This window comes from Anser anser (assembly GCF_964211835.1).
Source record: "Anser anser genome assembly, contig: HAP1_SCAFFOLD_90, whole genome shotgun sequence".
NCBI classification, from domain to species: domain Eukaryota; kingdom Metazoa; phylum Chordata; class Aves; order Anseriformes; family Anatidae; genus Anser; species Anser anser.
The window spans coordinates 441,875-468,793 of NW_028153635.1; the positions used below are offsets into that span (position 1 = coordinate 441,875).

Below are 26,919 nucleotides of genomic sequence, written 5' to 3' on the forward strand. Positions count from 1 at the left end.
CCCGGGTGAGCCTTCTAGGTAGCAGCACTGAGACGTACCAACCGTGTGACGAGCCTTGCTGTTGAAGTTCAGTGAGCAATTCCTGGCTACATCTCTGTCCCTGATGATTTTTGAGCTGCTGATTTTGCTGGATGAAGGAGAATCTGTCCCTGCCTGAGACCGGTTCTGGTCTTTGAAACGTGTAATACCAGGCGGCCTGCACTCTGCATGATGGGCAAAACCCTGCTCAACCACACAAAACACTTTCTGAAAACACGAGATTATTCTCAGGTTCTGGGCTCTCTCTAATCCCCTCTTTCCCTTCTCTTTGCTGCAGGCCGGATCGTGTTAAAAGGGGACAACATCACTCTTCTACAGAGCGTTTCTAAGTAGAATTTGCCATCCTTAGAACAAAGGTGGCTGCCGTGCTGCGGAGTGACTGAGTGCCAGGGGAACGCGGCCCGCTGGTAGATAGGAAGTTATTTGTAACTGGGGTTGCATGCTGAGGTCAAAAGTCTTTCCTTTGTGGGAGCGAGTCGTTTGTAGCTTGAAACAATACGTGATGTATTTCACAAATAGCCATTTTTCACATTAACTGTAAAAGGAAACCACAAATCTGCTTGTTTTCAGTCTCTTCCTTCTGTGAATGGAGAAGGAGGAGAAATATAGAAGCGTGGGCTTTTCTTTTTGCTGTGGATCTGATAAGTTTCGATAACGCTATGTGCTTTCTTGACCATTACATCTGCATTATGTGGCCAGGGTGGACTCGTTCAGGGCACGGAAGCCCCACACAGTCCTTGAGCTAGCAGGGTGCTAAGGAGGGTGTTGGAGATTTTGCATACAATTGCAGCCCTTTGTTGCTGCAGTGACAGGTTCCTCAGATTCTTTCTAAACAGGGTTTAGCTTGTTGAGAATCTTTTTGGGAGTGTTTATTGTGGATCAGTCAGTAAAAGTATCTTAGTGGGCCCGTGAGGGATTTGGGGCTGTGGTGCAGTAACCCAGTGTTTACAAGTGTTACTGCTATGCATGCTTGTCCAATAACGTCTCCAGATCAGAGAGTGAGAGCGGGCAAGTGGTTTGGATTAAATCTGTCACTTCTTGCTGCTTTGGACAGAGCCTGTAGATTAAACCCTTGTGCTGTTCAATAAGCTGGGGTATCAGATGTGTCGGTTGGGTTTTTATCATTTGATTTATTTTTTTTATCCGTTTGGAGATCTGTCTTTTCTATTTAAGTTTCCCCAAGAGAGCTGAGTTGCTTGATGCATCGACCAAAGAGAAGTTCCCCGGCTGACTTGGGACAGCCAGTCCCCTCGTTTTTCTGATCACAAAAAAAAAAAAAAAAGAAAAAAAAAAGAAAAAAATCGAAGAAGAAAAATTTTGACTGTAACTGTAACTCAGAAACTAAGATTACCTAAATGGAGAGAAATGAATTTTGATGCAGAGGCTGTGCTAGAAATCTGTTAATCAGCATTCAGTTTTTCAAAACTTCAATTTGTGTATCATCATCATGAAAATTAATAAATTCAAGGTGGGAGATCCTTTCCTGAAAGGGAAGGACAGAAATACGAGTCTTGCTGTGGGGCCTACCCAGCGCAGTTCTGCCATTCCGAGAAGTAATACGTCAGGAGTGTCACAGCAGACGTTCCCAGGAAGAAACCTTTGAGGGGCAGCATGACACACTTGATTGGCTAAAGCAGCTTCAGCTGGACAGCCTGCTGCCGGGATGGGTAATTCTAAGTTGTGTTCAAGTTGCTGAGTTCCTTTCAGCATGTAGTAAAGATGTAACGTGCCGATGTCGTTTGGGAACAGGAGGCATTACGTGTCACCAGCAGTGGGCACGTAGGGAACAAAACAGTATCTTACGAGGTCCTCCACATCTGCCTTTCATTTTGTCCTTGGTTTGCCAGCTGGAGCTTTCAGGAGGTGAGGAAGGAGGCTGTCCCAGTGAATAGTTCAGGTGTTGCAGGGTATTTGTGATGCAGTGCTTGTAAAATTTACCTGCCCGCATCTCCTGTTACAGGCAGCCCCCCGCGGGCCCTGTGAGATGGGGAGCTGCTGCCCGGGGTTAGGCCCAAGGTGCCCTGTCAGGCCCAGGGCCGCCCTTCCCCTTCCCCTCGCCCTGCCCTTCCCTCCCGCTCCTCAGCCCTTGCTCAGGCCTTTTGGGCCGTCTGGCCGTCCATCTGGCCGTCTGTCCATCCATCCGGCCGTCTGGCCGTCCATCTGGCCCTGTGTCCCTCCATCCCACCGCCCTGCCCCGTCCCCGCCGTCTCCCTAGGGAAGCAAAGAGTCCCTGGGCTGCCTTCAGGGGGGAGGTTCTGCTCAGGAAATTAAAGCTTCCCCCTTAACGGGCGCCTTGCGAGTTATTTTGAGTTCCAACCTTCTGCCTTCCTTTCGTAGCAGTGCCTCTGAGGGGTGCGCTGTAAGGTAGCCGTCATCTGGCGCGCTGCTCCTGCGTTTCCCAAAGGAACTGCCTTCGGGATCTGACTAACTCTGGATGCACGCGGTTGTCACCTTAATTTCTCCGTTAGTTTGCTGAAAACAACCCGCTTGGGTGACCTTTGTGTTTGTTTCTTCAAACTTGGATCGAGGAGGTCTCTGTTTCCTTATGTTGATGTTCACGACGAAAGTGCAGAAGGGATGCTTACTGTTGCCCGGGTCAGTCCTGTTGCCAGGATGGGAATGTTTAGCCTACCGGCCCTCTGGTGCTGTTAGGCTGCACTCGGAGTGTGAGCTCTGGGCCTTATTTGGAAAAGACTGCGTTATTTGAGTGTACAAACCCGAGATATTCTGCGGATAGGTGATTCTCAAACCACGTCAGAACCACCGCTGTGACGTGTGCTGGAGTCGGACGCGCGTTTGACTGATCAGGCGGAGCAGGTGAATTGAATTTGTTGCTGGATGGCGAGGTGTTCTGGGGGAAGAGCTAGTCTAAGGAAAACTTCCTCTTACTGCCCCTTCCCATCTCAAATGGCCACTGCCTGGGGAAATTGCTTCTTTATGACATTAACTACAATGTTACAGTGAGGATGAGGAATCATCATTACTCCCATAGTTATTTGCTGCCAGGCCGCAGCGTTGATTTCAGAGATTTTAAAAAAAAAAAAAAACAGGAAAAAGAAAGGAAGTATGTATTCTTTCACATACTCTCTTTTCCCTGAGAGTAAATGTTGTAGCTTCAGCAGTACCCTTCCTCTGGAAACGATTCCCAGTGCCTGCTCAGACACTGGGGAGTAAAATGACAGAACAATGGAGGAGAGCCACCCGATATAAAGAAAGGAAAAAAGGGGTTATGGATGAAGGGAAAGCAACTACATAAAAAATTGGTGCTATCTAAAAATTGGTTAACGGTTTGGGACCCGCAGGTGCTGCCTACACGTGCGTGTGTTGCAGTCGTGCCTGTTGCCACTGCGCAAAATGGAGAGAGCTTCTTTGTCGAATGCAGCACGTTAAAGAATGCGCCATCCCTCGTGTGGGACTTCTTCCCCATTGATCTGTGGTTTACCTGAAGGTTTACCATAACCTACATAAGTTTCAAAAGCAAGCAAACAACCAACCAAAAAACAACACCAACATTAAAGAGTGGCAAGGCAGATGCTCATCTGGGGACTCTGACTCATCGGTGACATCACCAAGCAAAGCATTGTGAGCGCTTCGGGTCGGGGCTGCTGTGGCGAGCCTCGCAGCCGGGAGGGAGAGCGGGTACGGTTCGCCTCTGGTGGGTCTGTGTCAGCCCTCTGCCCTGGTGGCTTCGTTAGCAGTGAGAGTTTGACTGCTGTGTTCCCAGCTTTCGCTTCTGCACCGACCGTGTGGCAGAGCCCGCAAGCTGCTTCCTCGGCTGGAAGAGGAAGAGGAGTGACCTCAACTGTGCCGAGGTAAAGCAGAACCGTTGAAAAGATTTGTCAAAGATGCGGCTGGTACCAGCGCAGCCGCTGCAGCTGCAGCAGGTCCTGGAGCATTGGAGAAGATAGAGAGGGGTTTCTTCGTGAAAAGAATGCTGTGAAAGTGTTTTCACGCCAGAAATTAGGAGAAGCGCCTCTGTTGTTTGGATATCCTCTATTGACCTGGCACACGGGCATTACAGCATACCTGGCACACTCTTTGTATTGTTTGTAAAAGAAAAAAAAAAAAAAAGTGTTTTAGGGCAGGCCAAAAACCTGCCTTGGCACTTCCACATCGCAGCAGTGCTTGCAGGCCGTGCATCCTGGATGCCAGGCAAGGATCTAAATCCGATGGTGCTGTTGGTAACGTGAAGTTCAGGAAGCACTTCTGGTTTTTTCTGCTCTTCCATGTGAATTTTTGCCCTGTGAAGGTGGTGTACTGAGCTCTTTTCTTACCAACAAATAGGTTTAAAAGCAGTTACAGCAAGGATGAGCTGTGTTAGCAGGAGGCTGTTCTGTGCTTTGACCATGGGAAGATGAATGGTTTACCTATGCACCGTTAAATATAATTTGACACCTAGCACACAACACTTGCAGCCTGTGGGGTGCTTTAACAAGCAGGTAAATCAGCGGAGACTGTTTTGCAGCAAGGCTGATGCTGGGTGATTAAAAAGCAGGGTCACAACAAGGAGTTTATGCTGTTCTTTCTTGCTTGTCATCCGACTGTCCGCTTACACTGTTCTAAAAATAAAAAACCACCAAAACGGGGTAAGCATCTTTAATACCTTTATTATAAATGGAAGGCACAAAACAGGCCAGCAACAGAGACTGTCCAAGAGAAAGACTTTGCGCTTTATAAACAAACAAGAAATTACCCTTAGGTAGGTGTGATAATCCTTCCCTAATGCATTTTTTGGAGTGCAAAAATATTTTGTTCCCTTCTTGCTCTTCTCTCCAGGACAAAGGCAGAATAGCCAACTGGAAAGTTAGACCAGGGAGGTCAGTTTGTTCCGTACTGAGAAAGACAAGTCTGTAAAACAAACTAGGCAGGTTTTCTTTGGACTAGTTATCTTCCTTCAGCAAAGGCAAAGTTTATGACACTTGTTGGCATGTATTTCCAGACCCCCAGCTACCGTGACTGTAGTGCATCTGTAATTCTTTTGTACAAAAAGAGTTCAAAATCTCGTAACGCAAAAACTTTACTAGCACCCTGGAGAAAAAAGAAATCTAAAAATCTTGCCAACTTCTATTACAGACCTGCTGAGTGCACCAGAGTTACTCATTTTTATTCAGGCTTTCAGGGGCTAGTTCAGTTGGTTTCTGTTCAGCACTTGGATCGCCATATTGGCAGATGTCAGTTTAAAAAAAAAAAAAAAAGCTTTGGAGATCTTTTTTAAAATGAGACTGCTTTTTATGGCATTTAGGGCTGTGAGGTATCCTTGGTTTTTGCTTTCTTCCCATTCCTTAGACCAGATCCATTCATATCCTGAACAGCGTTCTGGGTCTGTTCAGGAAAATGGAAGGCAACAAGCAAAATGATGAGCTCCTTGGGCATTCAAAAGAGCTCAGTCTGGAAAAGATTTCAAGTCCAACTTCCATGCTAAGGAGCACCAGTAATTTTTAGAAGTAGATGCAGAGGAATCTGCATGGCACTAAGTGTGTTTCTGAAGGTGCTAAAGGTCAGAAGTGACGATTCCTCTCAATACTAAAGAAGAGAAGGAAACCTTGCACTTAACTACTGTTTTTATTCCCTTTGTCAAGCAGTCAAAACCAACAACTAATACGGGAACCCAACTTTTCCCCTCTTTACTTTAGATTTGGGAAAATTCCCTGCCAAAATAATACTTCCTGGAAAATTCACTAGTGTTTGTGTGAGTAAAAGGTTCCAACCTTTTATTATTAATTTGTAAGAACTATTTCATCCGCTTTTGTCCAGAAGAGTCCGAAATAATTTGCACAGAAATGTGCAGCATTTTAATGAAAGGCTTCAGAATCACTCTAATTTGAACTTTATCTGGTCTGGTTGCAGGTTTTATGACATTTAGTGTCCTAAAAAAAAAATCAAAATATCTGACTTCACATCAGAAAAAAAAAACCTGCTTGTGGCTAAATAAAATCTGTTGCAGCTCTGGTCATTGAAAAATCATTGGCTGTTAAATTGGACCTAAGTCATCTTTTCTAACCTTTCATGATCTTGCAGCAATGGATGATGATGGATATATGGATTAGGGAACAGCACGTGATGGCAAACCTGTGGTATTTGCTACAGCGCAGAAAGAAAACAAATTGCTTCCAAAAAATCAAACTAATTCAAAATTCTTGGTATCATGCAGCCATGCCACTGGCAAAGTGAGCATTGCCCTGCCTCTCAAAGCTTGCTGTATCCTTGATCTGCTGTCTTCCTGCTGTTAATTGATTGCAAGTCTACGTGTCTGATCAGGGCTACGAGTTGTTCTCGATATGGATACCATACGACATATACTGTGCACGCTTGTGTGTATAGATATGTTTATCCTGTATGCATGTACATATTTGATCTGGATAGGCTGGAGCGATGGGCTGAGGTCAACTGTATGAAGATCAACAAGGCCAAGTGCCGGGTCCTGCACCTGGGGCGCAACAACCCCAAGCAGAGCTACAGGCTGGGAGATGAGTGGCTGGAAAGCTGCCTGGCCGAGAAGGACCTGGGAGTGTTGGTTGACAGTCGGCTGAATATGAGCCAGCAGTGTGCCCAGGTGGCCAAGAAGGCCAACAGCATCCTGGCCTGTATAAGAAGCAGTGTGGCCAGCAGGTCTAGGGAAGTGATTGTGCCCCTGTACTCGGCTCTGGTGAGGCCGCACCTTGAGTACTGTGTTCAGTTTTGGGCCCCTCGCTACAGGAAGGACATGGACGTGCTCGAGCGAGTCCAGAGAAGGGCGACCAAGCTGGTGAGGGGTCTGGAGAACAAGTCTTACGAGGAGCGGCTGAGGGAGCTGGGCTTGTTCAGCCTGGAGAAGAGGAGGCTCAGGGGCGACCTCATCGCTCTCTACAGTTACCTTAAAGGAGGCTGTAAAGAGGTGGGGGTTGGTCTGTTCTCCTACGTGCCTGGTGACAGGACGAGGGGGAATGGGCAAAAGTTGCGACAGGGGAGTTTTAGGTTGGATGTTAGGAAGTACTTCTTTACCGAAAGGGTTATTAAGCATTGGAACGGGCTGCCCAGGGAGGTGGTGGAGTCACCATCCCTGGAGGTCTTTAAAAGACGTTTAGATGTAGAGCTTAGCGATATGGTTTAGTGGAGTACTTAGTGTTAGGTCGGAGGTTGGACTCGATGATCTTGAGGTCTCTTCCAACCTAGAAATCCGTGATACTGTGTGATACATACGTATGCATATTTGTGTGCTGGCCCCCAGATCACTCATGGTATAAAGCATTGGCCTCGAAGGCATACTCATCAAAATATTTGGTAGATCCTCCATTTTTTTCTAGTTCCCTCAAAATGAGAGAGTTTTTACGCGCTCTCTGTGTCAAAAAGGCAAAACTTCTGATTTCCACTGTCGCTCTCGCTAACTTTCTATCACTCACTCCTCGTGTGTGTGTCTAAACACATATGTGTGTATGCGTATGCACATTTGTGTATTTCTGTGCACTGGTGTGTTTTTTGCTGTACAGGTAATAAAGACGGGGAAAGGTTTTAGTGTTTTCTTAATAGGTGAAGAAATCTTGAAGACCAGAGATTGGAACATACTGAATTTTGAATTAAAAAAAAAAAAAAAAGTCAAATTTTCTGGCTGTGGAAGATGGAGCCTCATTTTTGCAGCCACTTTGAATCACGAGTTCATCTCTAAATGCACTGGGTTTTTTTGTTTTCGTTTTGTTTTGTGTTTTTTTTTTTTTGGTTTTTATTTTTTGAAGAGCTAACTAACCCTGGCTGTCTCCAGTCTGAGAGAGTGTTCAGATGGACTTGCTTCCTCCATTAGTTATAAGCTGTTTAAAAGCACATCCTATGTTTGAATTGTGGATGAGAGGCTCCCTTGGCAAAGTGAGGAGGCAAATTCTTCCTACCCCTTTATCATTAATTCACGGATTCAGTGTTGGTTCGGCCTCCAGGAGAAGTTAACTGGAAGTCTTTGAAGATCGATAACTTTGCTGAGGTTGTCCAGGTAGGTGAACTCGAAGACCCACAGTGACTGGAACGTGCTATTTAATGCGTCATACTGCGTTCTGTAGAAGTTACTCGTAGCCATAGTTGATCATTGCCTTGCATGTATGATCAGGTGGTTTTTGAAGAAGTGACTCCATTTTCAGGCTTCCGGATGTGCTCCAAGGCATATTATTGAGGACGTGGAAGAGAACACTTGCTGACAAAGCTCCTGGCAGCTTTACAGAACTTTAGTTTAATATTGTGTTAGTTCCCGTAACAGCTGATTTCAAGGCATTGCTCTCCTCAAGAGACTAATTTGATGAACAGAAGAAAGCTGGAAAAATGCTTGTTACTCATTATTTTTCACTTGTTGGTACTTTCTTTAGGGTTACTTTTAAAAAGAAGATTTCACTGATCACAAGCCAGTGGAAGACTTTCAGCCCAAGCAAGGGTGAAGACAGCTCTCTCCAAGAGCAGAGGAAGTCCCTGTGGAGAGAACCCGAGCTTGTTATCAGAACTTGTCGGCATGTCTAAACAAGGAGACGATTGCTACTTCTATTTCTATTCTACCTGTACCAAGGTATGGCTGGGTTTCTTTTGCTTTGCTTTGCTTTGTTTTTTTGTTGTTTTTTTTTTTTGTTTTTTTTTCATTTTTTTCAGGAAGGGGTAGAGTAGGAGGAGGAGGCACACTGGTCTTTGGTTAACGTGATAACCAGATAGATTCTGAATTCAATCGTGGCAACCTGAGGCAGTAGCATGGACGTTTTTGAGGCTGTACTATATTTTCCTTGTTGGTTTCCTTTTGGTTACAGGGAGACAACTGTTCCTTCCGCCACTGTGAAGCTGCTCTGGGGAACGAGACAGTCTGCACGCTGTGGCAGGAGGGTCGTTGTTTCAGGAATGTCTGCCGATTCAGACACATGGAAATCGATGTGAGTGCCTAAAGATGTGTTCTCAAAATAAATCAACAAAAGCATTTTTCAGTGCTGTAGGTGTGCTGATTGTGCTTTTGCAGGACAGAGTCCTTTGCTTTGGAATTACACTGGTTTCTGTTAGCAGGGGAGGGGGTGGGAGGAAGGAGAGGGAAATAAAATCAATGCCTTAGGTATGTCTTAGCAAGATTTTCTTTTATTAGACGCCGACAGTATTTTCTCAACAGATGCAGAATAACCGCTAACTAGACTGCTAAAAGCTGCTGGAGCAGGGGGGTAATAAACAGGCTGTACTAGCCTCCTGAGAGCAGGCTTGATAATGATCTATCAGGTCTCTTGTGTCCCGGAGTCCTTCAGATAATGCTGTTCTAGCTGCCTGGGCTAGGAAGCAGTGGGGAAAGTTAAAGGTGCAGAAGAACGAAGTCTCCGAGAAGTAGTTCTGGATAGAGTTAACGTAGGCAATTTAAGATGTCCTTTTTCCCTCTGAATAATCCTAGTATAATCCTAGGTGTATTAGTTTAACCCACCCTAAACTGATGTCTGAGAGTGCCTGTCTTCTCAAACTGAATGATGACAAGGCTAAACGTGCATAGTGGTTACAGCTTCTGCAAACTTTGTGAATATGCCCGGAAATACTATACTTCCGTGATAAACTGACCTTTGGAATGATGTTTCAGCACTGTATTGTGACAGCCCTATCGCTGTCGTGACCTGGAACTGTGCATCTCTTTGCAAACCTTAGGTGCATGTTATCACGAGCTTGTCTTTCTTTCTGTCTTCAGAAAAAGCGCGCTGAGATTCCCTGCTACTGGGAGAAGCAGCCAGTGGGCTGTCAGAAAGCCAACTGTGCTTTTCATCACGCAAAGGGACGTTACATCGATGGCGTCTTCTTACCACCAAGCAAGAGTGAGTTTAGGTCCTTTTTCTTTAAGTATTGAAGAATTAATTTTGCATATTACTTAGTGGGTGCCAATAGTGTAGGAGACATCAGGTAACCGTTCATTTGTGAGTGCAGGAAAAGGTCTGCAGTCCTAGGTGGTCAGCTAAACCGAGTGTACTGCTGCTGTACTGCTGGTATTTGTTTTCTGCTTTCATGCTCAGCTTCTCTCTGCTTTGTGTGATATTTGCCTTGCAGTTTGCTTTCTGTTGTTTCGTCTTCTGCTGGGTGGTAGGGAGATGTGTTGTTGTTTGAAGGCAAGTCATTGTTCACGGTGTAAACAGTGGCGGGATGGGCAAAAGGAGATGCTGCATTCATTGCCTGTGCAGGTTATCTGCCTTAGCTACCATCTTCGTGCATTGTGGTCAAAGTTTTAAACTGCCATATTACTGATGATCCTCCTCTTCCTCTAGCTACACTGCCAAGTCCGCCTGAGTCCGCGGACGATGATTTGAAAGTGGCTCAGATGTCACTGCAGCAAAACAAACTTTCTGTCCAGTCCAATCCCTCTCCATAGCTAAGGCGGGTGATGAAAGTGGAAAACTCGGAAAATGTCCCAAGCCCTACACACCCTCCAGTTGTAATCAATGCTGCAGATGATGATGAAGATGATGATGGTGAGCATGGTTTGGTTCTTGGAAGGAATTTGTGCTGTAAATGATTGTGTAAGTCTTTGGTTCTTGGAAGGAATTTGTGCTGTAAATGATTGTGTAAGTCTTTGGTTCTTGGAAGGAATTTGTGCTGTAAATGAATGTATAAATCACAGATGACCTGAGGTCTGACTAGCGATAGGGCAGGCAGTCCGCTCAGGTCACTGGTGGCTTTGTCTGGCAGTCAGTGGACAGAACCTGAAATGTTGGAGGAAAGCTTAGAACCACTCTTGGCTTTAGCTGGTCTGTTGTGTAAAGCTCTATGTGAAACTAGGAAGGAAATTCCTTTTTTTTTGTCTGAAGAGTAATATGTTGTGTAGTAGTTAAAGCTGCAGAGAGAATCTAGAGTCCTAGATGTTTTGTCCTAGGGTAGTCTACTTACGAGTTCATCAGGTCAGTGTAGCTGTATTAAAAAAAAAAAAAAAAAACAAACAAAAAAAACAACTTTTTTATAGGAACCATGGACTGAAGTGTCATTGCATGAGCTACATAATCACGAACAATCTGGCCTATGCATAACTGAATAGATTTTTCCCCTTCAGACCAGCTTTCTGCGGAAGGAGAAGAAACTAAAACTCCCGTCCAGCAACCAGCTGAGGAAGGCCAAAATGGATTACGGATGATTTCCACTCGGAAAGCCAGTGCTACTACTGCTAAACAAGGTATTCCAGCACCTGTAGTAGGATAAATCGGAAGGAGAACTTGACAATTAACTCAAAAGCAATGTGGCGTAAAAACACAACAGAATGTAGGGGTGCTGAATGGACTCGGTTATTTCCATGATCTCATTTCTCCCTGATACCATCATGTGCCCATTGGGTCAGAAAGTTGAACTCCTTTTCTTTCCTTTTGGAGAACAAAACAGGGTCACAGCATGGAGTTTAAATGGCTGCACGTGCAGCCTGGCAACCACTGTTGAAAGCCATATCTAACGATAGAGGGATCTAATATCACGTAAATGGATTAAAATTAAAACTACAGTTTTTACCCTGAAGGGTGAAAGGAGGGGCAAAATGCCATTGATTCTATGGTTGTTTCACTTGTGAGGAGTGTTGACAGGCTTTATTCTAAATACTTCTGAAAGTTCCTGAGCACTAAGAAGCCTGAGGATCTGTGGTCCTCAGTGAGTGCCTCTAAGCCTTAGTCTCATTAACTGTTTTCTGTTTTCAGAGGACGGTCTGAATTTTGGAATAAAAACACTTGAAGAAATCAAATTGCAGAAAATGAAGGAAAAAACTAAGAGACACGGTGGTGAGTTAATATTCCCTGCTTCCTTACCCGGTTCACCTTCATCCTGTGTGATGATTTTTCTTTCAAAAAAAAACTCTTCCAGTAATACCGGGTAGCTGGCTATGCTTTGGTGAATCCAACTATTTTGCCAAAGAAGTGAAATTTGATTGGCTTCAGAATGGCAGGTGATGGTGGCTGGGAGCTGCTTGAGGGATAGACTTCCATGTTTAGCTGGGGGCATCGAGCAACCTGATTCTCAGCCAGCTGGTATTCTAGATGGGAATTCCAAGGGCAACCAGAGGCAAATTAGTCACCTCTCTTATTTGCATGCTCTGGTCACTGTATGTTTGACAGTAATGAATAATTAAAGTTTTTTGTTCTTCGTGATAGTTTTTTCTGTTTGGTAAACTTCCTTATGTTTTGCTTGCTCTGAGCAGAAGGTCCTTCAAGATCTTCTCTTCCTCCCGTCGATTCTATGATTTTTCCTGCTCCGGAAAAGGAAAATGTCCGGACAGTGGTGAGAACTGTGACACTGTCTACAGAGGAAGGTAATAATTCATGCTTTTGTTTTGATTTCATTACTCCTAAACTGGAAGGTTAAGCAAGAAGGAAGGCAATTCACCCCTGTTAGCCTCCTGGTGCTGCCGCCTTCTGTTCAAAACATGCTTTTATGCTGAAAGTCCCTGGTTGTACTGGAAAGCTTTGGTGCTCAGGTTAAGTGCAGTAGCAGGAGAAAGAAAAAAATGTGTCAGTATGCAAATAGGGGGATAACTGAAAAACAGGAGAGTAACGAGAAGAAAGAGCTCTAGAGGACAGTGCTATGTAAGAAGCAATTTCTGAAGCTTTAAAGAGGCTGACAGTGGCACGTGTGGACAGTAGTGCGATAGGAGTCTGTGTATAAATTATATTGTTTAGAGTTGTGCAAATTCCTTTGAAAGGGAAAGAAGTGAAGAAGTACTTCTACTCATAGACATTCACCTTAGAAAGGAATATTTCTCAGCATTTGTACCTAATAATATTCTGCTTGCTTATGCAGCTCTGTTCTGCACAAAGTATAGCTGTCAAGCAGACTCAGATTCATTCTCGACTACATTCAGCTGGAATTTGAGGCAAACACTGAGACTATGGATACTTTTTCTAAGTTAATTATAGTTGAAATGTGAGTTTGTGTGGTTTAGCTGTCAAAACAGTGCCTTGCTGGTTTTTTTTTGGACATGGGCTAACAGTATACTATTTCTATTGGCTACTGGTTTCTATGAAATAGAAAAATTTTACTTTTGTTTTAGGGGAGGAACCTGTGGTTCGACTAGATCTTGCTGAGAAACAAGGAAAACGGAAAGCCTCCGTGGGTAAGAACTTTTTATGAGCTGTTATTTAGGTGCCGCCTTCTCTATATGACTGCATTGAAGAGTATTTTTGACGTATGAGAGGAAAATGCATTGCAGTGGAGATCTGTGTTGACTGCAGAAATGGCAAAAAAACCATTTAGCAGCTGAAAGGCAATTTTATGAAAATATGCTTGAAAAATAGAAGCTTGTGGTTGACTGTTCTCAAATCTTCCTGCAAAGAAATGTTCTTAAAATATTCCTTGTTTTCTCTGTCTGAAGCTGATGTAAGCGCCCTTCCGGTGAAGCGCAGCCTTGCTGAAAGGCTGGGGAAGAAGGTGGAGGTTCCGGGAAATGCTGACAAAGCACCAAAGAGAGGTACAGCTACTAAACAGGCATCTGGATGTGATTCACGGGTTTTGTATTTAGGCTTTCTGTTTGTCCTTTTCCTGCGATGTTTCTTTTTGCATGTTGGCTGAGGTCTTAATCACCGGGATTCAAAGTTACCTTTCCTGCCTTGTTTTCGAATGTGAACACAAAGTTGACGTTTATGCAGCCTCCCTAATTTGGTCTTTTTCTGTTTTGCAGTTCAAGTTCCCAAGTCTGTGAAGGAGAGGCTAGGATTACCTTCTCAACGGACTAGTGCTGCGAAAGGTAACAACTGGCTATTAAATATACTTTCTCCTTCTTCCTTTCCGTGAACTTAGACCGTTTTCATACAGCCCTAAAAAGGAATTCAAATGAAAACAAAGAACTGATTCCTCTTGCTTGAGTGCTGAAGCTCTTCTGACAGCCACTATCAGAAATCTGCCTCTAGGTGTGTGTTTATTTTCCGCTTGTGCCTTGTCAAGGTTTTAAGCTGCTTCTGTGAACCATCATATACAATTAGAATAGAGCCACTGCCGGGAGCAGGAATTTGAAATGCAGTCTGAAAAAGTAATCAAGTAAACTAGCATTTCTGTGTAGCAACTCTCTCTGGATAGGGCTGGTCTTCAAAATACAACAAGTGGCTCAGAGGAGGAGGAGAATGTTAGGCTATTGTCCTAAGATGCGTTATTGGGAACGCTCAGGCTTAGTTTTCCTTAGTACTGTGACAAATTTTGGAGACTTAAACTATTGTTGGACTCTCTTTAAATGTTGGTGCTTCTCATTTCTTGATGATGACAGGGAAGGCTGCTAAGCCAAAGGGAGAGATCCATGTGAAAACACTGGAGGAAATCCGTCGTGAGAGAGCTCTTCAGAGACGAGAATGTCAAGCCAAAGCCCAGGCTGAATGGCATGGTAAAACCAAAGATCCCAGCGCAGGGGCAAAAATTGAGGGTGAGCCCAAGAAGCAGAGCGTGCTCACTCTTTCCGGGCCCAGCAAAGTGCAGTCGAAGGAGCCGGCAGGTAAAGCCAAGCCAGAAGGAGAAGTGCGTGTTAAAACCCTGGAAGAAATAAAGCGCGAGAAAGCTCTGCGGATGCAGCAGAGTGGAGGAAATGTGCCAGCTCCCCCAGCACAACCTGGACCTGCCCCAGCCGGGCAGAAATCGTTATGGAACACAAAGCTATCAGGTAATAAGATGCTTTAATACCTGCCCCGGTGAGGTGCTTCCCATATTGAGCAAGTTCCGTTTGCTCAGGATCTGCTTTGCTTTTTCCTTCAATGCAGAGGATAAAAGAGTTTAAGGCTACAAAGTTCAAAGGCAAAGAAGGGCCAGAACATGCAACCATGTCTGTTTTCGTTAATTACGTGATGGTATTCTGTATTTCCCACTAGAAAATTAACACATTGAGGGGCTTTTTAGTCTAATTTTGGTATTCTGTTTTTTTCTGCCATCTGTTTACGGTATGAAGTCCTCCCTGCGTTGAGTTCAAGTTCACCTTCCTCTTTGGCATGTGTTGCTTAACTTGACACGTGTATGTGTTTGTAAAGCATGCATCAGCGTCTTAATGTGGGGGGCCAGTTTCTGTCAAAAATGACAGAGGATCAAAGGCCTCGTTGTTAAGATTATATCAACTTTGTAAAATGAGATTGTGTGAGGGAGATAAGGAGGGCTTAAAGGCTGCATGCACTGCACATTGTAGCCTTTCTCTCTGTCTCATGGGACACGAGGAAATAAACACACAAAGAAAACAAGTACCCAGCCTTCTTTCGTTTCTTCTCCTGCCAGCCAGATGTTAGGTCAGGAATGGGAGACTAGAATATGACTCTACAAATTTGGATTTTGTAGAACAACTTAATAGATTTTGTGGGACATCACTGCAGGGGAGAGGAAGCTGGTACAACAGTTGCATACACTCTCTTGTCTTACTATACCTGCTGCTTTTCCTTTCCTAGAGGGAGCAAGACTTTAAATACAAAAGCTGTCAACATTTGTGAATCTTACTAGACTTCATACAACGTCTTAGAGTATTGCTTGCACTTGGGATCGCTCTGTGTCTGAGTTTCCCTCGTCCTGGATTATGATTTACTGTAGCTATTCAGTTCCTTTGTTCCTTTGTATGGATTGTTGGTAGACGGAGTTTACTATGTGGAAGATATTGCTGAGAATCCAGGCAATGGCAGTGTACTTCTGCTGGCCAAATACAGTTAACTGTGTAGACGGGCCGTGGAAATGAGGAAGAGAACGTGGATTTTTCATGAGGCAGAGCAAGACTGTATCAGTTCTCTCTTCCTTTTACTCTAGCCAACTTTGACATGTTTGCGAAGCCTTGGGATGGGAAAGTCGCTTCCCCCAAGAAGAAGGCACTGAAACGTAAGGCACCTGGCAGTTTTCCCTCTGCTGTAGCAGCTGTGAAGCCACGGACTGCCTCTGACGCTGACACAATGGGACCTCCAGCCAAAAAAGCAGCTATGGTAAGGACAGGGGCTAATGCAGAAATGGATCCCTTGTAAAATTTACACCCTCCTCTAGGAGAAAAGATGGAAAACTCAAAAGTTCTACAGGCTTTCTGTTTCCTTTTAAATCCAGTAGCTGCCTACAGAATTCTTGTAGTACCCTTCCATATTTATTAGATTAATGGCACTATTTACTTAGTCCTCTGTGATTCTGTGATTTCTCTGGTGTGGAGGATTTTGTCCATTAATGCTGTGTTCTTAAAAGACACAAGATCATTAGTAACCTCCAAGTGAATATTAACTTTCTTCAGGAGCACCTTGGTTTTGTATTTTGGCTAAGGCTCCGCAATGCCAGAGGAGAAGCAGCATGGAGGAAAAAGCTAGTAAGGAATCTTTTACCCATGAGTCCTAAATACTGTTTTGCTGCTTTCTAGGCTGTTCCAGCCACGCTGGAGCACGTCCCAGCCACCAGACTTGAAGAAAATCCCCAAAACAGGTGATGACCACAACTTGTTCTTTTTCTCAATCGGTGTATATCCCCAGTGAAACATAAGTTCTGTCACACGTGGGGAAAAAAGGAGGGTTCTGAGATAATTAAAGCCCAAATCCATCAGAGGAATAAGTCACGTGAAATGACTTTCTAGCAGCTAGCAGGAATGCTTAATTAGACTTACTTTCTTTAAATGCTGCAAGTCGGTACAGCTTTCCAGTGACTTCTTGCTCTGTCTGAATACCTAAATGAGGATGAGGTGAAGTTCTCCTACTTCCTCGTGAGGTGATAAATGATGAGTAGTGTCCTCTGCCTTTTGGTCCTCAAGAATGCCACCCGAACAAACATACAAGGTGACAAGAGTGCAGGGAGAGCAGAGGGAAGTGATGGCTGCAGATCAGCTTCCTGTAGTGGGGAGCAAACTCTGCTGAGTGTGCCGTGGGAAAAATGACTAACTTAGCAAACAGATATTTGCAGATGGAGACTTCTTACCATTTTTACAGGAAAATTAAGCAAGGTGGCAAAGTGCCTCTTGCTACAACAATTGAACCATCTTTGCTAGACTCCAGGTGCTCTGGCTTCACAGAGAAACCCCCAAACTGAAAAATGTACCTGCTAATATATTGGGCTCTAAATGTAGCCCTGGGTTAATTGAATAACAATCCCTGGGTAAGATTGAAGTGCAGGAGGGGTTGGCTACGGTTTTAAGAGCCGGTTTGCAGAAAAGGGATTTCCCGTTAAGAAATGGCATATACTGATTGTTCTCTTCCTTGCTCTGCCAAGACCTGAAGCACATCTTGGAAGCCAGGCAGAATCTGTGGAGCCAATGGAGTTCTCAAGCTCGACTTCAGCTTCTTCCCAGCTAGAAGAAGCAAGGACACGCCGGCTGAGTTCCACAGGCAACGCGCCCGTATCTGTAGACGAGGATTTAGAGACGCTACTTTGGGAACTCTCAGACGGCATACTGGAAGCCGAGCTCGACTTGGACCCAGGGAAGGATGAGGATGACCTCCTCCTTGAGCTTTCCAAGATGATTGATGATTGAACTGCATAGTCCTATGGTATATTAAAAAAAAAAAAAAAAAAAAAAAATACAACTCTTCTTCTTGTTGGATACCCCGAGGTGATCCTTTTTCGAACTGAGGCTTTGCAATGAGACTTAAAGCACAGTTGGAACTGGTAGAAATTGGCAGGATCTGCACTCAGTTGTCCTAAGTTTCCCTGCTGGTCAGAGTTAAGGTCTTGTGCATGGTTCCGTAACTATAGGTGGCTACCTTTGATATCAAGAGGACAAAGCACTTGTTTCTTTTGGCACAGAAAGATGTCCATCGGCACGCTGCGGTGGCTGTGAATTGACGTAGTGATGGAGCGATGCTCTGAAGGCTTAAACGGAAAGCTTCTTCCTTCCCCCCCGCCTTGGCACAGCTCGATGTTGGGCACATTGTGAAGCCTGGGTGTTCTGATTTCTCGGACAGTTGATACCCAAATCCCGGAGTTACTATGTCAACTCTTGACTTTTATTTGTGTATGCCATTGTTTTGACTGTAATCTTTTCAGATGATGAAGCTGTAGGGGCGGGAGGGAGCAGAATAATTATTCTAGCGTTGTGGACCAAACATGCTGCCAGGAGTGGTGGTGGTGGGGTCAGCCCACCCGGCCTTACTTTCAATTATCAGGGATGATAAAATGGTGTGAAAAGCAGCAGCTCTGCGATACGGCTACGCTACCCCCACTCCCTTCTCTTGTGCTGTACCAAAGTTCCCCCAAGCTTTGGTTGGTGCTTTTTGCTGGTGACAGTAGGACTCCAGGGCGAGTAGTCGGGACTCTCCTGCAGTAACTGGGTCAATTAAGGGTTGGTTTAAGTGCCTCCTGGTTTTTAAAATTGCTCCCCTGAGCTGCTGGCTCTGCTGCCTGCTACAGCAAATGTTCGGGTGCCATCAGCGTCGCACTTGGGCGTGGGCACTGACCCTGCGGAGGAGAGCTGAGGCTCGCGTGTATTGTGTACCCTGCCGCCAGTGATCGTTTTCCCCTAGCAGATCTATTTTGAATCATTTCCCTAAATTTTAGAGGAACTTTAGGCTCTTTGTGCTATGATTTGTGAAGCTGTAGGGGCCCTCAGGCATTTGTTGCTGGAAGAGAAAAACCGCTTGTCGAATTTGTTGTAAATACTTTCTGTTTGGACAACAACGCCTGTGTGTGTGTGTGTGTGTGTGTGTGTGTACGTGCGTGCTTTGATGACCCCCTGCGACGCCCCAGCTCCGCGAGGGAAGCTTTGAAGCGGCTCTGGGAAAACCTCTGCGGAAGAAACTGCTGCTGGCGACTTGCGGAAAACGGACTCCACAATCAGTGAGATTGTAAAGTAGGTATGTTTATTCAGCGCTGGGCAGCACGGGAGGTCGTGGGCATGAAGATTGATGACTCTTCCTCGTCACCGCTAGTTGACCTCTTGTCTTTGCACAGACTCAGTTGCTCCTTGGCTCTTGTCCATCTGCAGGACCAGTTTCTCCCAGTTTCTTAAGATAGGCTCGCTCTCTTATTAGGAGACTGACCTTGGTAAGGGGCCCAAGGCTTCTTGCTTTAGTTAATTGGCACAATGCACCATAGTTAGCAAAGACACTAAGTAGCATCCTAGTTTAATGCCGTCAGCGCTCTATCTCTACTTGATAAGATTCTCCTAACTCCCTCTCTCACTGGAGCCCACGCAGCCCTCCGTCCTGCCGAAGGACTTCACGGGGACTTCTGCCGGCTCCGGGTGCCCGCACACAGACAGAAATGGCTTTGAGAGAAAACAATCAGGAGGAGGAGAGCTCAGAGACTGCGGCCGGCTTCGGCCACCTTCCCCTCGCTTTCCCTCTCCGTGTTCAAACCGAGCACTGTTCTGCCGTCAACCTTCGCTGCCTCTGCCCGCGGCGCTGGGCTTTCGCGTGTGCCATTGCTCCTCTACATATTTTATCCTTCCTTTTGTAAGGAATGGTCCAGCAATTCGTGTCACTAAGGGATTTGAAGGGTTAACATTGAGGCCCGGGTCTAGGTGATAAGAGAACAAAGGGGTTTTTAGGGAAAAGTGCTGACTACTGCAGGGGATGTTGCTAGAGTTTCTGAAATCCGGCGCAGAGGCTCCCAAACGAGGAGGAAGGGGGAGCTGAAGGACAATTGAAGGACAAAAGCCTGGGAGGAAGACAACCAGCATTCAGCCCGAGCAAGCCCCGAGAGACCACCAGAGACTGGTACGCAGGCGCCCCTGGGAGGGGTTTCGGATTCCGGAAACCAATTCTAATAACCCTGCCTCTTCTCGAAGTAGTAATGAATATGTATTAGCCTGGGAGCATCAAAACCAGCCGCCTTAAGTAACAGGTGTGCGTCCTGGGGGAGCAGAGACTCCCGGCGCACCCAGCGCTGCTTGCTTGCCTCTATTCGTTTAATAAATTGTAAACTTTGATTGTAATCCTATTTGGATTTATAACAGCCATTTATAACACTTTTTATATTTGTATTTTATTTAAGGCTGTCTTGCCCCCCTCCCCCCCCCAGCCTCGCTGCTCACCAATAAAGCTGGCGCAGGGACTCCTGCCTGCGACCATAGAGGCGCAGGGACTCCTGCCTGCGACCATAGAGACGCGGTCCTCCCGGCCTGCTAGAGCGGCCCGCCACGCTCCTCCAGCATCCCAGCGTCCCTTGCGCGCTCCCGCCCGGCCTCAGGGGCTTCCGGAGGCGGCCCAGCAGGGGCGGCGGGAGCAGCGAGGCGGCGGCAGCCATGGCGTACCGCGGGCAGGACCAGAAGGTGCAGACGGTGATGGTGCAGCCCATCGTAGCCTTCCTGCGGCTGGGGAGCGACGGGGGAGCGGGTGGGGGGCGGCCCGGGCCTCAGGGGTCTCGGCCCGGGCCTTGAGGCCTTGTCCCGGGGCCCTGGGGCCTCGTTGCAGGGTTTGAGGCCTTGTCTTGAGGCCTTGTCCCGGGCCTGGAGCTCTTGTCCCCGTGCTGAGCCCTTCACGCAGTGCCCCAGAACCTCATCTTCCGCTACCTGCAGAGCGTGAGTAGCGCGGGGAGAGGACGGGGAGGGGATGGGGATGGGGATTTGGGGGGGGTGGGGGGAGCGGGGAGGGTCCGGGGATCTCCCTCGCTGAGTTTTCGGCTCCCACCCGTTGCTCGGGGCAGGTTTGTGGGGAATGGAGAGCTGTGCGGCGTGCTGGTGGGTACAAGGAGCTGCTGCGCAGCCCGGCGTTTCCCCCTCGTGTTAACGGGAGTGGGATCGTGCAGCCGGGCGTGCAGGAGTGTTCCCTTGTGACTGGAAACATGTCCTTCAGCAAACGTGTAGTATTCACCCAGTCATATAAGACTCTAAAATGTCAGACTGTTAATTGAAACTGCCCCTGAGAGTTGCTCCTTGGAGTGTTTGGGAGCTCTAGCGGCTATGGTTAGCGGGTATTTCTGAACACACGAGAGAGAACAAAACTGCTCGCGGTGTTTGTGTTCCAATTTACTCTCCTCCTTCGTTCTGCAGAGCTCGAGGATCCAGGTGTGGCTGAGCAAGTGAACGTGCGGATAGAAGGCTGCATCATCGTGAGTGTCAGCACGACCCCGCGTTACATCGTTAGTTTGTTTTCCCTCATTCACAATCCTATTTTTTCTTGTCAAGAAAAACTAGCCCAAGGGAAAAAAGAAATCGTGCTTCTCTAACAATTAGTCTTCGTTGTCCAGCCTGGGTCAGCAAAGCTGACGATGGTTCGTGTTGTTGCTGAACTAATTGCCACTGTTGCCGATTTCTAGGGCTTTGACGAGTACGTGAATTTGGCGCTGGACGACGCAGAGGAGATTCACTCCAAGACAAAATCAAGGAAACAGCTGGGTGTGTCGTGTGTCTGTGCAACCCGAGTGACGCGCGGTCTGAAACCTGCCCGGGTGAGCCTTCTAGGTAGCAGCACTGAGACGTACCAACCGTGTGACGAGCCTTGCTGTTGAAGTTCAGTGAGCAATTCCTGGCTACATCTCTGTCCCTGATGATTTTTGAGCTGCTGATTTTGCTGGATGAAGGAGAATCTGTCCCTGCCTGAGACCGGTTCTGGTCTTTGAAACGTGTAATACCAGGCGGCCTGCACTCTGCATGATGGGCAAAGCCCTGCTCAACCACACAAAACACTTTCTGAAAACACGAGATTATTCTCAGGTTCTGGGCTCTCTCTAATCCCCTCTTTCCCTTCTCTTTGCTGCAGGCCGGATCGTGTTAAAAGGGGACAACATCACTCTTCTACAGAGCGTTTCTAAGTAGAATTTGCCATCCTTAGAAGAAAGGTGGCTGCCGTGCTGCGGAGTGACTGAGTGCCAGGGGAACGCGGCCCGCTGGTAGATAGGAAGTTATTTGTAACTGGGGTTGCATGCTGAGGTCAAAAGTCTTTCCTTTGTGGGAGCGAGTTGTTTGTAGCTTGAAACAATACGTGATGTATTTCACAAATAGCCATTTTTCACATTAACTGTAAATGTAAACCACAAATCTGCTTGTTTTCAGTCTCTTCCTTCTGTGAATGGAGAAGGAGGAGAAATATAGAAGCGTGGGCTTTTCTTTTTGCTGTGGATCTGATAAGTTTCGATAACGCTATGTGCTTTCTTGACCATTACATCTGCATTATGTGGCCAGGGTGGACTCGTTCAGGGCACGGAAGCCCCACACAGTCCTTGAGCTAGCAGGGTGCTAAGGAGGGTGTTGGAGATTTTGCATACAATTGCAGCCCTTTGTTGCTGCAGTGACAGGTTCCTCAGATTCTTTCTAAACAGGGTTTAGCTTGTTGAGAATCTTTTTGGGAGTGTTTATTGTGGATCAGTCAGTAAAAGTATCTTAGTGGGCCCGTGAGGGATTTGGGGCTGTGGTGCAGTAACCCAGTGTTTACAAGTGTTACTGCTATGCATGCTTGTCCAATAACGTCTCCAGATCAGAGAGTGAGAGCGGGCAAGTGGTTTGGATTAAATCTGTCACTTCTTGCTGCTTTGGACAGAGCCTGTAGATTAAACCCTTGTGCTGTTCAATAAGCTGGGGTATCAGATGTGTCGGTTGGGTTTTTATCATTTGATTTATTTTTTTTATCCGTTTGGAGATCTGTCTTTTCTATTTAAGTTTCCCCAAGAGAGCTGAGTTGCTTGATGCATCGACCAAAGAGAAGTTCCCCGGCTGACTTGGGACAGCCAGTCCCCTCGTTTTTCTGATCACAAAAAAAAAAAAAAAAAAGGAAAAAAAAAAGAAAAAAATCGAAGAAGAAAAATTTTGACTGTAACTGTAACTCAGAAACTAAGATTACCTAAATGGAGAGAAATGAATTTTGATGCACAGGCTGTGCTAGAAATCTGTTAATCAGCATTCAGTTTTTCAAAACTTCAATTTGTGTATCATCATCACGAAAATTAATAAATTCAAGGTGGGAGATCCTTTCCTGAAAGGGAAGGACAGAAATACGAGTCTTGCTGTGGGGCCTACCCAGCGCAGTTCTGCCATTCCGAGAAGTAATACGTCAGGAGTGTCACAGCAGACGTTCCCAGGAAGAAACCTTTGAGGGGCAGCATGACACACTTGATTGGCTAAAGCAGCTTCAGCTGGACAGCCTGCTGCCGGGATGGGTAATTCTAAGTTGTGTTCAAGTTGCTGAGTTCCTTTCAGCATGTAGTAAAGATGTAACGTGCCGATGTCGTTTGGGAACAGGAGGCATTACGTGTCACCAGCAGTGGGCACGTAGGGAACAAAACAGTATCTTACGAGGTCCTCCACATCTGCCTTTCATTTTGTCCTTGGTTTGCCAGCTGGAGCTTTCAGGAGGTGAGGAAGGAGGCTGTCCCAGTGAATAGTTCAGGTGTTGCAGGGTATTTGTGATGCAGTGCTTGTAAAATTTACCTGCCCGCATCTCCTGTTACAGGCAGCCCCCCGCGGGCCCTGTGAGATGGGGAGCTGCTGCCCGGGGTTAGGCCCAAGGTGCCCTGTCAGGCCCAGGGCCGCCCTTCCCCTTCCCCTCGCCCTGCCCTTCCCTCCCGCTCCTCAGCCCTTGCTCAGGCCTTTTGGGCCGTCTGGCCGTCCATCTGGCCGTCTGTCCATCCATCCGGCCGTCTGGCCGTCCATCTGGCCCTGTGTCCCTCCATCCCACCGCCCTGCCCCGTCCCTGCCGTCTCCCTAGGGAAGCAAAGAGTCCCTGGGCTGCCTTCAGGGGGGAGGTTCTGCTCAGGAAATTAAAGCTTCCCCCTTAACGGGCGCCTTGCGAGTTATTTTGAGTTCCAACCTTCTGCCTTCCTTTCGTAGCAGTGCCTCTGAGGGGTGCGCTGTAAGGTAGCCGTCATCTGGTGCGCTGCTCCTGCGTTTCCCAAAGGAACTGCCTTCGGGATCTGACTAACTCTGGATGCACGCGGTTGTCACCTTAATTTCTCCGTTAGTTTGCTGAAAACAACCCGCTTGGGTGACCTTTGTGTTTGTTTCTTCAAACTTGGATCGAGGAGGTCTCTGTTTCCTTATGTTGATGTTCACGACGAAAGTGCAGAAGGGATGCTTACTGTTGCCCGGGTCAGTCCTGTTGCCAGGATGGGAATGTTTAGCCTACCGGCCCTCTGGTGCTGTTAGGCTGCACTCGGAGTGTGAGCTCTGGGCCTTATTTGGAAAAGACTGCGTTATTTGAGTGTACAAACCCGAGATATTCTGCGGATAGGTGATTCTCAAACCACGTCAGAACCACCGCTGTGACGTGTGCTGGAGTCGGACGCGCGTTTGACTGATCAGGCGGAGCAGGTGAATTGAATTTGTTGCTGGATGGCGAGGTGTTCTGGGGGAAGAGCTAGTCTAAGGAAAACTTCCTCTTACTGCCCCTTCCCATCTCAAATGGCCACTGCCTGGGGAAATTGCTTCTTTATGACATTAACTACAACGTTACAGTGAGGATGAGGAATCATCATTACTCCCATAGTTATTTGCTGCCAGGCCGCAGCGTTGATTTCAGAGATTTAAAAAAAAAAAAAACAGGAAAAAGAAAGGAAGTATGTATTCTTTCACATACTCTCTTTTCCCTGAGAGTAAATGTTGTAGCTTCAGCAGTACCCTTCCTCTGGAAACGATTCCCAGTGCCTGCTCAGACACTGGGGAGTAAAATGACAGAACAATGGAGGAGAGCCACCCGATATAAAGAAAGGAAAAAAGGGGTTATGGATGAAGGGAAAGCAACTACATAAAAAATTGGTGCTATCTAAAAATTGGTTAACGGTTTGGGACCTGCAGGTGCTGCCTACACGTGCGTGTGTTGCAGTCGTGCCTGTTGCCACTGCGCAAAATGGAGAGAGCTTCTTTGTCGAATGCAGCACGTTAAAGAATGCGCCATCCCTCGTGTGGGACTTCTTCCCCATTGATCTGTGGTTTACCTGAAGGTTTACCATAACCTACATAAGTTTCAAAAGCAAGCAAGCAACCAACCAAAAAACAACACCAACATTAAAGAGTGGCAAGGCAGATGCTCATCTGGGGACTCTGACTCATCGGTGACATCACCAAGCAAAGCATTGTGAGCGCTTCGGGTCGGGGCTGCTGTGGCGAGCCTCACAGCCGGGAGGGAGAGCGGGTACGGTTTGCCTCTGGCGGGTCTGTGTCAGCCCTCTGCCCTGGTGGCTTCGTTAGCAGTGAGAGTTTGACTGCTGTGTTCCCAGCTTTCGCTTCTGCACCGACCGTGTGGCAGAGCCCGCAAGCTGCTTCCTCAGCTGGAAGAGGAAGAGGAGTGACCTCAACTGTGCCGAGGTAAAGCAGAACCGTTGAAAAGATTTGTCAAAGATGCGGCTGGTACCAGCGCAGCCGCTGCAGCTGCAGCAGGTCCTGGAGCATTGGAGAAGATAGAGAGGGGTTTCTTCGTGAAAAGAATGCTGTGAAAGTGTTTTCACGCCAGAAATTAGGAGAAGCGCCTCTGTTGTTTGGATATCCTCTATTGACCTGGCACACGGGCATTACAGCATACCTGGCACACTCTTTGTATTGTTTGTAAAAGAAAAAAAAAAAAAAATTGTTTTAGGGCAGGCCAAAAACCTGCCTTGGCACTTCCACATCGCAGCAGTGCTTGCAGGCCGTGCATCCTGGATGCCAGGCAAGGATCTAAATCCGATGGTGCTGTTGGTAACGTGAAGTTCAGGAAGCACTTCTGGTTTTTTCTGCTCTTCCATGTGAATTTTTGCCCTGTGAAGGTGGTGTACTGAGCTCTTTTCTTACCAACAAATAGGTTTAAAAGCAGTTACAGCAAGGATGAGCTGTGTTAGCAGGAGGCTGTTCTGTGCTTTGACCATGGGAAGATGAATGGTTTACCTATGCACCGTTAAATATAATTTGACACCTAGCACACAACACTTGCATCCTGTGGGGTGCTTTAACAAGCAGGTAAATCAGCGGAGACTGTTTTGCAGCAAGGCTGATGCTGGGTGATTAAAAAGCAGGGTCACAACAAGGAGTTTATGCTGTTCTTTCTTGCTTGTCATCCGACTGTCCGCTTACACTGTTCTAAAAATAAAAAACCACCGAAACGGGGTAAGCATCTTTAATACCTTTATTATAAATGGAAGGCACAAAACAGGCCAGCAACAGAGACTGTCCAAGAGAAAGACTTTGCGCTTTATAAACAAACAAGAAATTACCCTTAGGTAGGTGTGATAATCCTTCCCTAATGCATTTTTTGGAGTGCAAAAATATTTTGTTCCCTTCTTGCTCTTCTCTCCAGGACAAAGGCAGAATAGCCAACTGGAAAGTTAGACCAGGGAGGTCAGTTTGTTCCGTACTGAGAAAGACAAGCCTGTAAAACAAACTAGGCAGGTTTTCTTTGGACTAGTTATCTTCCTTCAGCAAAGGCAAAGTTTATGACACTTGTTGGCATGTATTTCCAGACCCCCAGCTACCGTGACTGTAGTGCATCTGTAATTCTTTTGTACAAAAAGAGTTCAAAATCTCGTAACGCAAAAACTTTACTAGCACCCTGGAGAAAAAAGAAATCTAAAAATCTTGCCAACTTCTATTACAGACCTGCTGAGTGCACCAGAGTTACTCATTTTTATTCAGGCTTTCAGGGGCTAGTTCAGTTGGTTTCTGTTCAGCACTTGGATCGCCATATTGGCAGATGTCAGTTTAAAAAAAAAAAAAAAAAGCTTTGGAGATCTTTTTTAAAATGAGACTGCTTTTTATGGCATTTAGGGCTGTGAGGTATCCTTGGTTTTTGCTTTCTTCCCATTCCTTAGACCAGATCCATTCATATCCTGAACAGCGTTCTGGGTCTGTTCAGGAAAATGGAAGGCAACAAGCAAAATGATGAGCTCCTTGGGCATTCAAAAGAGCTCAGTCTGGAAAAGATTTCAAGTCCAACTTCCATGCTAAGGAGCACCAGTAATTTTTAGAAGTAGATGCAGAGGAATCTGCATGGCACTAAGTGTGTTTCTGAAGGTGCTAAAGGTCAGAAGTGACGATTCCTCTCAATACTAAAGAAGAGAAGGAAACCTTGCACTTAACTACTGTTTTTATTCCCTTTGTCAAGCAGTCAAAACCAACAACTAATACGGGAACCCAACTTTTCCCCT

General features: G+C 46.3%; 1 pseudogene across 1 annotated transcript; it reads left to right on the top strand.

Annotated features, from left to right (window-relative positions):
* The first annotated feature begins 8,750 nt into the window (after positions 1-8,750).
* On the top strand, positions 8,751-16,079 carry LOC310891760 (zinc finger CCCH domain-containing protein 11A-like; annotated as a pseudogene). Its single transcript has 9 exons — positions 8,751-8,909; positions 9,692-9,815; positions 10,260-10,463; positions 11,039-11,158; positions 11,667-11,747; positions 12,164-12,274; positions 13,013-13,429; positions 13,640-13,705; positions 14,219-16,079. The product of its transcript is annotated as a zinc finger CCCH domain-containing protein 11A-like (transcript).
* The last annotated feature ends 10,840 nt before the right edge of the window (positions 16,080-26,919 follow it).